The sequence below is a fragment of the Mobula birostris genome, chromosome 31 (genome assembly GCF_030028105.1).
Source record: "Mobula birostris isolate sMobBir1 chromosome 31, sMobBir1.hap1, whole genome shotgun sequence".
In the NCBI taxonomy this organism is placed as follows: Eukaryota; Metazoa; Chordata; class Chondrichthyes; order Myliobatiformes; family Myliobatidae; genus Mobula; species Mobula birostris.
The window spans coordinates 3,030,835-3,036,476 of NC_092400.1; positions in this window are offsets into that span (position 1 = coordinate 3,030,835).

Sequence of the window (5,642 nt, forward strand, 5' to 3'; positions counted from 1 at the left end):
CAAGATGCATCGCAGGTAGTCAAACTGAGCCATGCTTCCGCTGATGAGATTGATAATCAGTGCTTTCAGACGTCCATTGATCTGCCCAAAGCCTCGAGAAACTACAGATAGTTGGGGACGCAGCTCAAAACATCATGGAAACCAGCCTCCGCCAACAGACTCTGTCTATAAGACCATATAGAAGCAGAATTAGGCCATTTTACCCATCGAGTCTGCTCCACCATTTCATCATGGCTGATCTGATTTTCCTCTCTGTCTCATCTCCTGCCTTCTTAAGGTATCTCTTCATGCCTTGACCAATCTATCAACCTCTGCCTCTGCCTTAAATATACACACAGACTTGGCCTCCACAGCGGCCTGAGGCAATGAATTCCACAGATTCACCACTCTCTGCCTGAAGAATTCCTCCTCATCTCTGTTCTGAAAGGACACCCTTGTATCCTGATCTTAGACTCTCCCATCACAGGAAACATCCTCTCCACATCCACTCTATCAAGGCCTTTCACCATTTGATAAATTTCAATTAGGTCACCCCTCATTCTACTGAATTTTAGTGAATACTGGCCCAGGGCCAACAAACGTTCTTCACATGACAAGTCATTCAATCCTGGACAACAGCTATCTCACAGCTATCTGGACTATTCCTTTTCTCACCCTGTCTCTTGCAAAAACGCCATCCCCTTCTCGCAATTCCTCCGTCTCCGCCGCATCTGCTCTCAGGATGAGGCTTTTCATTCCAGGACGAGGGAGATGTCTTCCTTTTTTAAAGAAAGGGGCTTCCCTTCCTCCACTATCAACTCTGCTCTTAAACGCATCTCCCCCATTTCACGTACATCTGCTCTCACTCCATCCTCTCGCCACCCCACTAGGAATAGGGTTCCCCTAGTCCTCACCTACCACCCCACCAGCCTCCGGGTCCAACATATTATTCTTCGTAACTTCCGCCACCTCCAACGGGATCCCACCACTAAGCACATCTTTCCCTCCCCCCCTGCTCTGCATTCCGCAGGGATCGCTCCCTACACAACTCCCTTGTCTATTCGTCCCCCCCATCCCTCCCCACTGATCTCCCTCCTGGCACTTATCCGTGTAAGCGGAACAAGTGCTACACATGCCCTTACACTTCCTCCCTTACCACCATTCAGGGCCCCAAACTGTCCTTCCAGGTGAGGCAACACTTCACCTGTGAGTCGACTGGGATGATATACTGTGTCCGGTGTTCCCGATGTGGCCTTTTATATACTGGCGAGACCCGACGCAGACTGGGAGACCGCTTTGCTGAACATCTACGCTCTGTCCGCCAGAGAAAGCAGGATCTCCCAGTGGCCACACATTTTAATTGCACATCCCATTCCTATTCTGACATGTCCATCCACGGCCTCCTCTACTGTAAAGATGAAGCCACACTCAGGTTGGAGGAACAACACCTTATATTCCGTCTGGGTAGCCTCCAACCTGATGGCATGAACATTGACTTCTCTAACTTCTGCTAAGGCCCCACCTCCCCCTCGTATCCCATCTGTTACTCACTTTTATGCACACATTCTTTCTCTCACTCTCCTTTTTCTCCCGCTGTCCCTCTGAATATACCTCTTGCTCATCCTCTGGGTCCCCCCCCCTTGTCTTTCTTCCCAGACCTCCTGTCCCATGATCCTCTCGTATCCCCTTTTGCCAATCACCTGTCCAACTCTTGGCTCCATCCCTCCCCCTCCTGTTTTCTCCTATCATTTTGGATCTCCCCCTCCCCCTCCAACTTTCAAATCCCTTACTCACTCTTCCTTCAGTTAGTCCTGACGAAGGGTCTCGGCCTGAAACGTCGACTGCACCTCTTCCTACAGATGCTGCCTGGCCTGCTGCGTTCACCAGCAACTTTAATGTGTGTTGTTCATTCAATCCTGGAATCATTTTTGTGAACCTCCTTTGAACCCTCTCCAGTTTCAGCACATCCTTTCTAAAATAAGGGGCCCAAAACTGCTCACAATACTCCAAGTGAGGCCTCACCACGGCTTTATAATACCTCAACGTTACATCCTATACTTCCCACAGCCTCGTTAAAGCCACCAGCGTAATCACCCTACCCACACCAGGCATTGTTGTTCCTCCCTCCTCACACAGAGCAGAAGATATAAAAGCCTGAACATACATACCAGCAGACTCAAGGAAAGCTTCTCACCCACTGTCAGAAAACTATTAAACAGATCCCTGGTATGATAAGATGGGCTCTTGACCTCACAATCTACCTTATTGTGACCTTGTACCTTATTGTCCACCTACATACACTGCACTTTCTCTGTAACTGTAACACTTCATTCTGCATTGTGTTATCATTCTCCCTGCTCTACTTCCCCTGTAATATCACAATGCACGGATGTGATGAATTGATCTGTGTACATGCATGCAGAACAGTTTTCCACTGAGCCATGGTAAAGCACGGTCAGAGATGGCCATGGAAATTGCATCCTAGGCGTCTAGATATGCAAGCCTGGCCAGCACGATATGGAGAGCAAGCTGTTGCCCATGTAGCAAGCTCTCCCTCTCCAGGCACCTGATGAACCCAAAGGAACGGCAGGGACTGAGTCAGTTTGGCACCAGCAGTGTCACAGGAGTTGCCAGTCAGTGTTGAACTCAGTGTAGGACTGCCTTAGGGACTGCAGTTCTGGATTTTTCCCTCAGGGTTTACTCCCGAACCTTTCCCCGTGAGTCGCAAGGCAACTGTGGCCTGAGATCAGAGTTTTCCTTCTCCTAGGTAGGCTGCCAAACACACAGTTGATGAGCCCCATCTTAAGGCACCAGTAACCTGCCTTTGCCCCTCTCCTGTCAGTAGAGATGGTTTCGCCGGGCTTCGTCGCTAAGCCACAGGTGAAGGCCAGGAGCTGGACTTGGTTGTCAGAGGCTATCTGAGGTGCATGCCATTGGGAGCATTGAAAAGGTGGTGGGAGCTCGTTCCCATTACCACCCCCGGCTGTAACAACATTGAGGAACCATGGTACCTGTGACAATAGTAATCAATTTATTAATTTGATCAGTTAGATTTCTATATTTCGGGACAGAGTTTTAAAGCCTCATTGTCTGCGTTTCTGTCACCAGTAGAGACAGGGTTGGGTCAGGCCTTCGACTTAATGTGAATTGCAATTTGAAGGAGACTGAGTTAGATTGTGACACTTCAACAGTACAACAAACTGGACTTATGTTAGACCTTTAAGTCAGCAAAATGTCTTCAGGTACTTCAGAGCCTGACTGCATTGGTTTGCTATAGTCACATGTACCAAGTTAAAGTGAAGAGCTTTTGTTTGCTGTTCATGATTACATCAAGGTAGCAAAAAGAAAACAGGATGCAGAAAATGGCGCTGCTATTACAGGACGCAGAAAATGGCGCTGCCATTACAGGACTCAGAAAATGGCGCTGCCATTACAGGACGCAGAAAATGGTGCTGCCATTATAGAGAAGATGCGGTGCAGGAAGTCAAATAAGGCACAAGGGCCACAACGGGGTACAACACACACAAAATGCTGGAGCAAGTCAGGGAAACAAACTGTCAATGTTTTGGACTGAGACTCTTCATCAAGACTGGAAAGGCAAGTGGGGTGGGGGTGGAGGGAAACGTACCAGCTAGCAGGTGACACGTGAGGACCAAGCCAGGGTGAAGGGGGTGGGGGGATGAGGTAAAAAGCAGGGAGGTAATCGGTGGGAGAGGTAAACAGCTGAAGAAGGCAGTGAGGACAGTGGAGCATAGAAGAGGGAGAGGAGGGGAACCACAGGAGGTTAGTGGGCGGGGGATAAGGGGTGACAGGGTGATCATTGTGGGGAATGCAGAAAGAGAGAAGGTGTGGGGGTGGGGGAGAAGTTAGAAGTATCAGTGTTCATGGCGTCAGACTGGAGGGCACCAGGACAGGTTGTTGCCCCTGCGACCTGAGTCTGGTCTGATCATGGCTGTAGAGGAGTAAGGGGCATGGACACACGTCAGAATGGGAATGGGAAGTTGAATTGAAATGGCTACCACCAGGAGTTCTGGCATTTTGTGGCAGACAAAACATCATACAAAACAAGGCATCATCCCCCCTCACCTGGTTTCACGCACTCAACACCATAATTCCATCCAGGCTCGACAGGAAGCTCAGAGACCTCGGCCTTGACCCTGCCTCATGCAGCTGGATCCTGGAGTTCCTGTCAGATCGCTGGCAGGTGGTAAGAGTGGGCTCCCTCACCTCTACCCCTCTGACTCTCAACACAGGAGCCCCTCAGGGCTGTGTACAAAGTCCCCTCCTTTACTCTCTGTATACCCATGACTGTGTCGCCACCCACAGCTCTAATCTGCTGATTAAATTTGCTGATGACACTACACTGATTGGCCTAATCTCAAATAATAATGAGGCAGCCTATAGAGAAGAAATCATCACCCTGACACAGTGGTGTCAAGAAAACAACCTCTCCCTCAATGTTGCAAAAACAAAGGAGCTGGTTGTGGATTACAGGAGGAATGGAGATGGGCTAACCCCTATTGACATCAATGGATCTGGGGTTGAGAGGGTAAACAGCTTCAAGTTCCTCGGCATCCACATCACCGAGGACCTCACGTGATCTGTACACACCAGCTGTGTGGTGAAAAAGGCATAACAGCGCCTCTTTCACTTCAATCGGTTGAGGAAATTTGGTATGGGTTCCCAAATCCTAAAATCTTTCCACAGGGGCCCAGTTGAGATCATCCTGACTGGCTGTATCACTGCCTGGTAGGAGAACTGTACTTCCCTTAATTGCAGGACTCTGCAGTGGTACAGACAGCCCAGTAGCTGTGAACTTCGCATGATTCAGGACATTTACAGAGACAGGTGTGTAAAAAGGGCCTTAAGGACTATTGGGGACCCGAGTCACCCCAACCACAATCTGTCCCAGCTGCGACCATCCGGGTAACGGTGCCGCAGCATAAAAGCCAGGACCAACAGGCTCCAGGACAGCTTCCTCCACCAGGCCATCAGACTGATTAACTCACGTTGATTTGAGTGTATTTCTATGTTACATTGACTGTTCTGTTTATTATAAATTACTATGATTGCACATTGCATATTTAGACGGAGACGTAACGTAAAGATTTTTACTCCTCATGTATGCGAAGGATGTAAGAAATACAAGTCATCTCAATTCAATCTCCTGACAGTTTGTGATGGGCCCTCCCTACACTTCCTTATTTTGGCTTCCTGCCCCCTTCCTTTCCAGTCCTTATGAAGGGTCTTGGCCTGAAACATCGACTCCAACCTCCCCTCCATCGATACTGCCCGACCTACTGAGTTCCGAGAGCATTTTGTGTGCGTGGCTCCAAATACAGTACAGAAGGGAATGAATATTTAAACGGAAATTCTTGAAGCACCAGTTCACAATACAAACAAAAACAAAGCACTGATACTGCTGGAAGTGATTTGTAACTGATGCTGACCTGTTAACAGCCACCAAACCTTGTTAGAAGCAGGGAGCTGAATATTTATTCTATTGTCTTTCTGAGTAAAATTGAATTGCCCACGTCCAGTCTCGGCCTGAGCTCCTGACAGTCTCAAATATGGCCCTCGCAATCTCCAAATAGTCACAACAGTCCAACACTACTGAGCATGCGTACATCCGGAGAGAGCGAGGCGTGCGGCAATTGGTTGCC